Genomic DNA, 11162 nt, shown 5'->3' on the forward strand with positions numbered 1-11162 from the left:
ACCATATATATCATTGGAAATCCCTTTTTTTTTTTTTTTTTTAAATTAGGTTGCCAGATACCTACAACTGCATTATTGATGAAGAGAATAGATTATACATCTTGGTTGCAAAAACTTTTTTTTTTTTTTTTTTGTTAGCTCCACAAGTATTTTTTTGTTGTCTTGTTCTCTCAGGTGTAGGCCTATCGAATAGATTCGTGATTTTGGGTGCAATTTTGTTATTTAAGCTATTTGTTTGTTTGCCTACACGCTTAATATTGTAAATAAAGTGTTAAATTATTCAGCATTATGTCGTCATATGTTATGTATTATGCTGTACTTGTGCGTCTAATGGTATGAGTGGTTAGGGGGTGGTGGGCAGGGGGGCCGGGGGGGTGGTATTGTCCCTACCAAAGCTGAGACCAAACCTACGCCCTTGGGTGGTGCAATGCTGTCAGCCTTTTCAACCAAAAATTTGGGATTTTGTCGATGCCAGGGGCCTTGAAGTTACTCATTTTTTTCCTGATCTCCTCTTCAGTGATTACAATTGCTGGTATTTGCTGTTTGTCTTTGTTTTTCTGTTTTATTATTTCAATCCACTGTGCCTCTTGGTGTTGTTTGAGTCTTCAAAGAGTGATCTCCAGAATTTTTCAACTTCTCTCTTGGGTGGCTGTTGTACTTCTATTGTGCCGTTTGCCAGCTTCCTGTACACTAGCCTGGGTTTTTTTTTGCAAGTTGCTTGTTTATCTGTTTTGCTTGTATTTTCCTGTTTTTGTTCCTAATTTGTGCAGCAAAAGCTTTCACTAAGGCTTGATGTTCAGCCAGCCTCCCACCCAGCTGTTTATCTTCAACATTCTAGTTTCTTTTAATACGATTACTTTTTTTTTTTTAAGGTTTCTTTTGTGCTTTTGGCCTCCCAAAAAAGTTGCCATTTGGGAGATCTCTGCTCTTAGGCGGCCGATTTTTTGTTGTAATGTCTTTTCCCATCCTGGCACAGTATTCTTTCTCTTAATTATGGTTCCTTTTCTCTCCAGATCATGTGGAGCTAATGTACTTTGTATGTACCATGCCGCTCCATAATTTACACAATTTAATTCTGTCAATGTGGTTCCTTTTGGAACCAGTTTAGACAGTCCCACGTTAACTTTCTGTAGCATACTTTTGAAGTTTTTAAACCTTCACTTTGATAAGTTTTGGACGCTCTTTCATGTCTATTCTCCTGTTTCCTCAATCTTGTTAGCCAATTCCTCTTGTAATCCCCACTGCTCTCGGTCTGGGTGCATCTGTATATTGTTTTGTGGTGGAGATGGTTAATAGCTCCCAGCTTGTTGGTGCAATGAATGTCTCCCTTTTTGTTGTTGTGGTGAACAGCTCCCAATTTGTTGGTGTGACATGTGACTCCTACTTTGTTGGGGGTGGAGTTTGACTTCTACATCTCCTTTTGCATGAGGGACTGGCTTGTTCTGGTGTCCTTTGCTGGAAATGTGTTTGCTGAGGAGAGTAATTTGTTGGTTGTGCAATAGGTTGCATGACAGGGCATATACCGTACCATTTTTGTACTGTATTAATTATCATGTGTCTTTTAAAGGTAGCTCTTTTGTCCAAGCCTTCAACCACATTCAGAACAACCAAACTGTTTTTGTCCTGTATGAATTATGTTGTTTCTGGTTGTGCTTTAGTCCAACTCTTCGACCATATTCAGAACAGCCAAACTGTTTTTTGTCCTGTATGAATTATCATGTGTGTCAGGATTTGCTTTTGTCCAAATCTTCGACCATATTCAGAACAGCCAAACTGTTTTTTGTCCTGTATGAATTATCATGTGTGTCAGGATTTGCTTTTGTCCAAATCTTCGACCACATTCAGAACAGCCAAATTGTTTTGGTCCTGTATGAATTATGTGTTGTTTCAGGTTGTGCTTTAGTCCAAATCTTTGACCACGTTCAGAACATACAATTGTTTTTGTTAATTTGCCTTGAATTTCCTTCTAACAGAGTGCAGTGGGCCCCAGACATGGGGTCTAAAGTTGCACCCTTAACATTACTGACTTTGTATCCGAGGGCTCTCTTCAAGATGGTGACCTATCCTCTCCTCAAATACTGCCTTTGATCTCCTGCCCCACTTCTCATGTTTGAGTAAGCGAAACAGTGAAAGATCTTTTTCTTCTCCCCAATGGACCAATTTACAACTGCTGGCGTTGTGTGTTCGCCGCTCGTCTGATTTTCTCCAGTTTTCTCGTGTATAATTCGGTTATTAGTGGCTTGAGTGTAATTTTTATTTTGGATATGTACTTAACGTGGTTTTTGGTCCTTCAGTGTGCATTTTTAGTTATCTTTGATTGTTTATTGCCTGCTTTGCGCTGTACGACGCCGCATTTCACTCCCTCGGCTGGCGTGATGCTAAGCTACTCTGCAGCTGAGCTACGAAGCTTGAACAACAATAATGTCCCTCGGGACATTCTCGCTATCAGAGAGCTTGGCTTGTTCCGCCGACGTCGCTGTGTCCACAGAGGCTCCCGGAGAAAGCTTGTGTTCCATCGAACTGGGTCATCTGTGCCGGTCATCTGGTCAGCTGAGCGCATCGGTGCTCGGCGCCCACGTCATCAGAGCGCTGCAGCTTCTGGGAATTGTAGTCCTGATGTGACGACAGCGGTTCCTGACACTCTCCGGGCGCTGGATGGAAAACGTGGAGTGGATTTTAAGATACTCAGGCCTATTCAAAGATGTCAGTCTGTCAAACCGACAGAAGTCTTCAGTTTGGGTCTTATTAACATCAGATCTTTGTCGTCAAAATCCCTGTTGATTAACGATCTAATTATGGATCATCATTTGGACATGATTGGGTTATGTGAAACCTGGCTCAAACCCACAGCTGTGCTTCCTCTGAATGAGGCCTGCCCACCAGGGTACACAGTCAGTCACATGTCTCATTGTGCAAAGCAAGGCGGGGGTGTTGCTTTTATCTATAAATCTAAGTTTACCTTCTTGACTGTCGGGGGGCATAAATATAATTCGTTTGAGCATCTGACTCTCCGCTCTGCCCATGATGCTACATATTGTCAGGGTCAGCAGTATGGAAATCAGTCATGCCATGTTGTCACTGTTTATAGGCCTCCTGGCCCATATTCTGAATTTTTAGATGAATTTGGTGCATTCATCTCTAGCCTGTCAGCTAGTGTGGACAACATTTTGATTATTGGTGATTTTAATATTCACATAAATAAGCCCTCTGATCCCCTTTGCAAGTCATTTATGGAACTTGTGGATGCGCTGGGATTCCAGCAATGTATTCAGGATTCAACACATACTAGTGGAAATACCCTTGGTCTGGTACTCACACGTGGCCTTGCTGTCACAAACATTGACATTTTGCCTCTTGCCTTGGTGATCATTTGTTAGGTGTGCATTTATGTTGCCGCGCCTAGTGGATCAAAAGCCTTGTCTTTCTTTGCGGCGACGCATTACTCCTTCAATTATGATAGAACTCGAAGCCAGACTGCCTGAAATTTTGGCCTCGGGGTTAGAGAATATTCAATCAGTAGATAGTCTTGCGGATGGCTTGAACTCAGCGCTCAAGGCCACACTGGACAAGGTTGCGCCTCCTCTCTTGAGGACACGCCTTCCCAAGGCATACTCACCTTGGTTTAATGGTTACCTGCGTGACCTTAGGCAGAAGGCTCAAGGTTTTGAACGGAAATGGCGTAGTTCTAAGTTAGAGGTGTTCCATCTTGCATGGCGAGATGCTGTCTTGGATTATAAGCAGGCACTACTGGCTACAAAGCGTGCCTATTATTCTGATTTGATTAATAAAAATAAGCATAATTCCAAGTTTTTGTTTGAAACTGTAGCACTTCATGGACAGCCACCTGTTATTCACTCTCCTTTCTCAGCACAGGACTTCTTGGATTACTTCGAGAAGAAAATTGAGGATATTAGGTTGAGTATATCTCAGCAGGCTTTGGCCCAACCACTGCATACTGCTGTGGAGGTGGATGCGCCCACTGAGGTGGTATCCAGATTTACAGATTTTGATGGTATCTCGCTAGGCGCACTGACGAAGCTCGTGACGTCTACTAAAAGCACAACCTGTTTAATTGATCCTATACCAACAAAACTGTTTAAGGACCTGTGGCCCATTCTTGGACCAACTGTGCTGGAAATTATAAATCTCTCATTAACTTCTGGATCTGTTCCTAAGTGTTTTAAGTCTGCAGTGATCAAACCATTACTTAAAAAAATCTAATCTCGACCCTAGTGTATTGAAGAATTATAGACCGATATCAAATCGGTCATTTTGTTCTAAAATCCTGGAAAAAGTGGTCTCGCGACAGCTCGTGGACTACCTCACTGAGAATAATCTTTTTGAGCCACTGCAATCTGCTTTTAGAAAATTTCACTCCACAGAGACAGCACTTACTAAAGTAGTGAATGACCTTTTGCGAGCAATGGACTCGGATATCACTACGGTCCTGGTACTGCTGGATCTTAGTGCTGCATTTGACACTGTGGATTACCATATTCTACTCAATAGGCTGCAGAATCACTTTGGGATTACTGGAACTGCTCTTGCATGGTTGACATCGTACCTGTCCAGTCGTTCCTACTGTGTATTGTGTAATGGAACCTCCTCCAATCGTAGAGACATGAAGTTTGGGGTTTCTCAGGGATCCGATTTGGGCCCCTTGCTTTTTTCTCTTTATGTAGCACCCCTCGGGAATATATTGCGGCGTTTTGGGATTCCCTTTCATTGCTATGCTGATGACACTCAATTGTATATGCCAATAACTGCTGGTAATCTTACTCACATAAAATCCTTGGAAGACTGTCTTGCATCAGTAAGAAGTTGGATGTCTAGTAACTTCCTTCTTTTAAATTCTGATAAGACTGAAGTTATGGTTTTTGGTCCAGCGAGATATCAGCATCAATTTGATCAGCTAGCATTTAGCTTAGGTCCGTGTGTTATACATCATACGGATAAAGTGAGGAACCAGGGAGTAATTTTTGATCCTGCATTGTCCTTTGATCTCCACATTAGAGACATTACAAGGACTGCCTTCTTCCATTTGGGAAATATAGCAAGGATTCGTCCTATTCTGTCTATGGCTGATGCTGAGACTTTGATTCATGCGTTTGTCTCTTCTAGATTGGACTATTGTAATGCTCTATTCTCTGGCTTACCGCAGTCCAGGATCAGGGGTCTTCAATTTGTTCAGAATGCTGCTGCCAGACTTTTGACACAGAGCAGAAAGTTTGACCACATTACGCCAATCTTGGCATCCGTGCACTGGCTTCCTGTTTCTGCAAGATCGGATTTTAAAGTACTGATTTTAGTTTATAAAATTGTTCATGGACTTGCACCTCCCTATCTGGCTGACTTGATAAGCCCCTATGTACCAGCTCTGCCGGTCACAGAGCTTTTTCCTATCGTGCCCCAGCTCTGTGGAACGATCTGCCGGCACACATTCGGCAGTCGGACACTGTGGAGACCTTTAAATCACGTTTAAGACTCATTTATTTTCCCTGTTTTATCATTAGTGTTATGATGTGTTTTTAATCTTCTATTCTTTTACTGCTGTCTTTCTTTTATGGTTGTTTATATTGTGTTTTAAATTTTTAATTGTTTTTTATGTTGTGAAGCGCCTTGAGACGATTTTGTCGTGAATTGGCGCTATATAAATTAATAAATTTGAATTTGAATTTATGTAGTTTCACTGGATTCTTTTAGCCCTTTGATGGTGTTGTTGCTGGGGTCCAGGATCAGAACTATCTGGTGGATGACCCAGCTGAGTGCTGCCACAGAAGAGATGTCTCTTGCAGCACTGGAAAAAGTTGCACCATTGCTTTCTTCATACGCCCTGGTGCCTATGCGCTTTGTGGAGTTTTTAGCTGAGGTTTGTTTCTTTTGAAACATCCTCATACCAGGATCTCTCCTGGCAAACCCCTTCACAGTGGGACCGAGGACACTCGAGGTTTGTGTCCAGTCCTGTATGAATTATCATGTGTTGTTTCAGGTTGTGCTTTAGTCCAAATCTGTGACCACATTCAGAACATACAAACTGTTTTTGTCCTGTATGAATTATCATGTGTCTTTTCAGATGGCCCTTTTCAACAAATCTTCGACCACATTCAGAACAGCCAAATTGTTTTTGCCCTGTATGAATTATCATGTGTTGTTTCAGGTTGTGCTTTAGTCCAAATCTGCGACCACATTCATAACACACAAATTGCTTTTGTCCTGTATGAATTATCATGTGTTGTTTCAGGATTTGCTTTTGTCCAAATCTTCGACCACATTCAGAACAGCCAAACTGTTTTTGTCCTGTATGAATTATCATGTGTTGTTTCAGGTTGCGCTTTAGTCCAAATCTTCGACCACACTCGGAACATACAAATTGCTTTTGTCCTGTATGAATTATCATGTGTTGTTTCAGGTTGTGCTTTTGTCCAAATCTGTGACCACATTCAGAACATACAAATTGTTTTTGTCCTGTATGAATTATCATGTGTCTTTTCAGATGGCCCTTTTCTCCAAATCTGCGACCACATTCAGAGCAGCCAAATTGTTTGTGACCTGTATGAATTATCATGTGTTTTTTCAGGTTGCTATTTTGTCCAAATTTTCGACCACATTCAGAACACTCAAATTGTTTTAGTCCTGTATGAATTATCATGTGCTTTTTCAGGTTGCTATTTTGTACAAATTTTCGACCACATTCAGAACACTCAAATTGTTTTTGTCCTATCTGAATTGTCATTCCTTTGTTCAGAGTGCCCTTCTGATTTTGTCTTTTACTCTGATCAGAACAGCTAAATGGTTTTCCGCTTGCTTGCCTCCCCTTTTGCTGCTCTGAGTTGTTCATTTTATCAAATGCTTGTACATGTTTAAAGCCTGTAAAGTGTTTCTCATCAGTGTTGCTTGAACTAACGATATTGATATTTTTTCGACAGTTAAAACTTGACCAAAGTTTTCTGGTCTGTTTCCAGTCATAACTGTCATCAGTCTCAGTTCCACAACTGTCTGAACTCCTGCCACTGGTACCTGGTTGTAAATGACTGTTTGGACCTGAGTTGCTGGCTGGTTGTGGTCCTCCATCAGCTTCTGCTGTCAGTGTTCTGTGTACAGATGAGCTGCTGGCTACAGGCTCAGCCTCTGTGCTCTCATCACTTCGGCTTTGATGAAGCTGTGATGACTCTGGCTTGTCATCATTTTCACTCTTCACAGGGACGGCAGTGAAACCAAACTCGGTGAGATCTGCCTCCTCCAGCTGCTGACGCTGCTCTCCCTGCTGACTTATCCAGAGCTTCTCTTCTTCTTTAATGTCCTCTTGGTCAACACTCAGATTCCATTCCTGGTGTTCAGGGGGAATTTCTTCTTTAATCATCAACGGCTGCATGTCTGCAAAGAAACAAATTAAATTAAAAGTATCAGAGTGGTGAGTTTGACCTGATGACAGTAAGTTTTTGCACTGATGGAACCGATAAAGTGGTAATGTACATTGGGAGGATTTGTTTTACATTTTAATTCAGTCTTTGTCTTCCAGAGATTCTGTCCGCTGAAAGGGAAAAAGTCTCCATTAAAATCCTGCGAGGGAGCATTGGTGATGATACATTTATTTTACAGTTGAAAGGATTCGTGTTTCTCAAAAGTTTGAAGTTTGCACAGCACAAAAACGGTGAGAGAAAGAAAAAGAGAGCGAGAGAGAGAGAGTGTGCACTGTCTTTTCTCTTTGTCTATAAAAATAAGGCTATAAAAGTCTATAAAAAAAAAATAAAAGTACTTAATTCTTTCACCAAAACATGAAATCTAGGCTTTCATCTTAGATGCACCTTCTGGCTAATTGTAGCTGAACTTTCAGGTCCCCTTTTTAAGAAAATCCTCATATAAAATCAACAATAATGATAATATTAAAAGCAAACAGATCTCTGGTATCGGATCGGAAAAGTATCGGTATCGGCAGATATCCAAATTCAGGTATCGGGATCGAATCGGAAGATAAAAATTGTGGATCGGTGCATCCCTGCCTGAGATTATTGAAAATGCTCTGCTGCTAAAACTAGAGACTTTTACAAAAATAAATCAGCTAAATCAGGGGGAAAGTTACCAGGTTTAGCCCATCTCAACACAGCGAGGGGGGGTTCTCCCTATGGTAGAAAAGCTTCCCTATGGCTTACAAGAACACTGGATTACACAGGGCCCCAAGTACAAGGAGGCACAAAATGTTTCTTTCCACCCTTTTGATACTTTGTTTCATATGTAGCCAGGCAAACCTAGAAACCCTGGAGAATCCCTCTGGCAGATCTACGTGCAAGCATTCTGGAGGTGTGCCATGAATCATATGAATGCAGTGTGTGCACACAATTAAAATGAATCTGTCAGTTCAGCACTAGAAATACATTCACGAGTGCACAAATTAGCCATAATTGGATGCTTAAATTAACCAGGAAGGAGTTTCATAAAGACGGCCATATTTATAACACAAAGTAGATATCAACAGCTTCAAAATGGAATCAGTTTGAAGAGTTTTATTTACTGCCCACATGAGCTTTTCTTCTAATAAAATTTAACCACAATTTTTTTTTTTCCCCAGATTTCAGAGGTTTCTCCCACAATAATTGTTTACCACAGATATGCTAAATTTACATATTTCATAGCCAGTATAGCTGACATTAAGGAGCCAAGAAATGGAAAGGCTTCTTTGAGTGTAATGGTATGCTTCAGTGTCTCAAACATGGATCTCGCAATAGTCAATGTAATATCTTCCATAGTTTGAGCATACATAAACTTCACAGTTCAGTGTCAATGTTTGTTGTTTCACTATAGTCCACATCTGGGTGTCCATGACAACTGCCACAGAAAATTTCAGGCCTCTAAGTCCATTATTTGCTGAGATATTCTACCTTTTACATGGCTCCAGAAATGACGGCCATAATTTTTGCCTAAAAAACGGCAGACCCCATGCACACTAAATTGGCCATATCTCAGAAACTACTTGGCCTTCAGGCCTCAAACTACAGATTTGTTGTTCTGAATAGTCTGGGAATATTTGATTAAAATTTAAAGAAAATCTGAGACAAAGTGCGTGAGGCCCCTCAAATATTCATTGAATTGACATGGAATGACCCCATGTAAAGCCAGAGAAACCTATGAGACAGAACCACAATTACAAAACAGTGTCAGTGAGGAAAACTGAAGTTGCAGTTACACCTTCAATCCCAAATAGTGTATCAGAAAAGAAATCAGATGAGCCAGCTGAGTGGTGCCCTATGCACAAGAAGCCACACCCCTTAGCAAAGTGCCATGGATTTAGAGTCAAGCACTCAGATGAAAGAAAAGCTTATCTAAAAGAGAATTCTATCCGTTTTCACTGTTTTGCATCCACTAAGCACTTAAAGACTGTAAAGTTGTTCCCAAGTGCAAAGAGTGTAATAGCAACAAGCACCTTACTGTGCTACACCCTGGCACTGCTATTTGGTCTACAGAGGCACAACCGACACAGCAAGAGCAAGACAATGGACCATGAAAATGCACAGAAATCTGTGACGAATCTGTTGGACTCAGTTCTTGTTCAATCATCTCCCTTGTGACAGCGTACCCTGCAAACTGTCCCAACAATGCTCAAAAAAATGTATGTGGTCTAAGATGACTTCTTGCCAAGTCGGTCTTCTTTGATCTATATGGCATCAGTGTAGCCCCCTCCATCTATGCGGGCATAAAACAAGCAACAAGAAGGAAACCTCATGATTTTGTTGTCTCATCTCTAGACGGAAAGGCTCGTGAAGCACTCCCACCTCTTTTACAATGCAAAACGATGCCAGAAATCCCCACACCTGACATTGTACAGCATTGTCATCACCAAGCTCCTGTTGCAAATAAAATCCCACCAGTTGAACCACACTGGCTACTGCTGTGGTTCCTTACGGAACCCAGGTGAGGTTCACTTAAAGTGATATTTTTTTCTGGCCATGATAATTTGTGCACAAGTTTTCCTTTAACTGAGTCTACGAATTAATAAAACATGCTCTCAAATTAATAAAACGTGCACACGTTTTCCTGGCTGTGATCATTCGTGCGCACGTTCTTCTTTAATTGAGCCCTCGAATTAATAAAACTTGCGCATGTTTTCCTTTCGTTCAAAATGAACTCCATAATATGAGCTAAATTATCATCCTCACGACGGGGAGACACTTCATCCTCAGCATCCTTTTTTATGGCATCATCTGGAGGATGATGCCATGCTAGGCAGCTGGAGTTCTCTGTATGTCCTTGTGCGCCCAAACCATGATATACCCTGACCACATCCATTGCTAATGGGGAAATGTATTACACTGTCTGCTGGTTTGTTGACTAATAGTCAACATTTATTTGTCAAGACAATATTGAATAATTGAGTGCACGTTTTACAAATTGTGCCCTTGTTTTATTCAAACGATGCTTAAAACGTGTGCACAATATAATGAAACGTACGGACAATATAACGAAACGTGCGCACATTCTCTCCACATGCAAAACATTTTGCGATGACATTTCCAGGGCTCCGTAGTTCCTCGCTCTCTCTCCCTTCAAACTCTATCATAATTGTGTTATAAACCAGTCACCATTTGTTTTATTATACATCTGTGTAGTTAATAAATAAAATAATCTTCATGGATGATTCATTCGTGTGCACACGTGAAAAAAAGAAAAAAAAACAAAAAAAAACAACAACAGTCGCTGCTGCTACTCTGCCCTCAAACTCTCCTCAGAGAGGAAGAGTCTGACACATCAGGGGAGGCGTTTTAAGGTTGATATAAGACTGACTTTTGGTTGTGCAAGTAACTTTTTTTGGTGCAAGTAATTTTTTGTTACTAGCACCAGTGCAAGTAGGTTAAAAAATGTATTTCAACCCCTGTGAACTGTACACCACACATTCTACGCCGTACAAACAGCTCCACTCAAACCAACAGACAACTTAATGTATTCCGAAGAAATCCTGATGATCACGAAACAGCCTCATCTATTGGAGGACAAAATCTTTGAGATAATAGACAGAGAGGTTCACATGGACAAAGATAACACTGGGTGGCGACCCTACCATTCCTTACACCACATCCTCTACTTCCCAAAAACAAAGAACAGGCTCTGAAGCACCTCACTTCCCAAAAACAAAGAACAGGCTCTGAAGCACCTCACCGCTCTGCTATGGA

At 41.1% G+C, this 11162-nt stretch overlaps 1 long non-coding RNA gene across 1 annotated transcript; it reads right to left on the reverse strand.

The window, feature by feature from the left end:
• Positions 1-729: 729 nt before the first annotated feature.
• LOC117517831 lies at positions 730-6904 on the reverse strand. Its single transcript, XR_004562866.1, has 2 exons — positions 6550-6904; positions 730-1623 (listed from the first exon to the last, which is right to left on the reverse strand). It is a non-coding gene; the product is annotated as an uncharacterized LOC117517831 (long non-coding RNA).
• Positions 6905-11162: the final 4258 nt, after the last annotated feature.

The sequence above is a fragment of the Thalassophryne amazonica genome, chromosome 9, assembly GCF_902500255.1.
Source record: "Thalassophryne amazonica chromosome 9, fThaAma1.1, whole genome shotgun sequence".
Lineage (NCBI taxonomy): Eukaryota > Metazoa > Chordata > Actinopteri > Batrachoidiformes > Batrachoididae > Thalassophryne > Thalassophryne amazonica.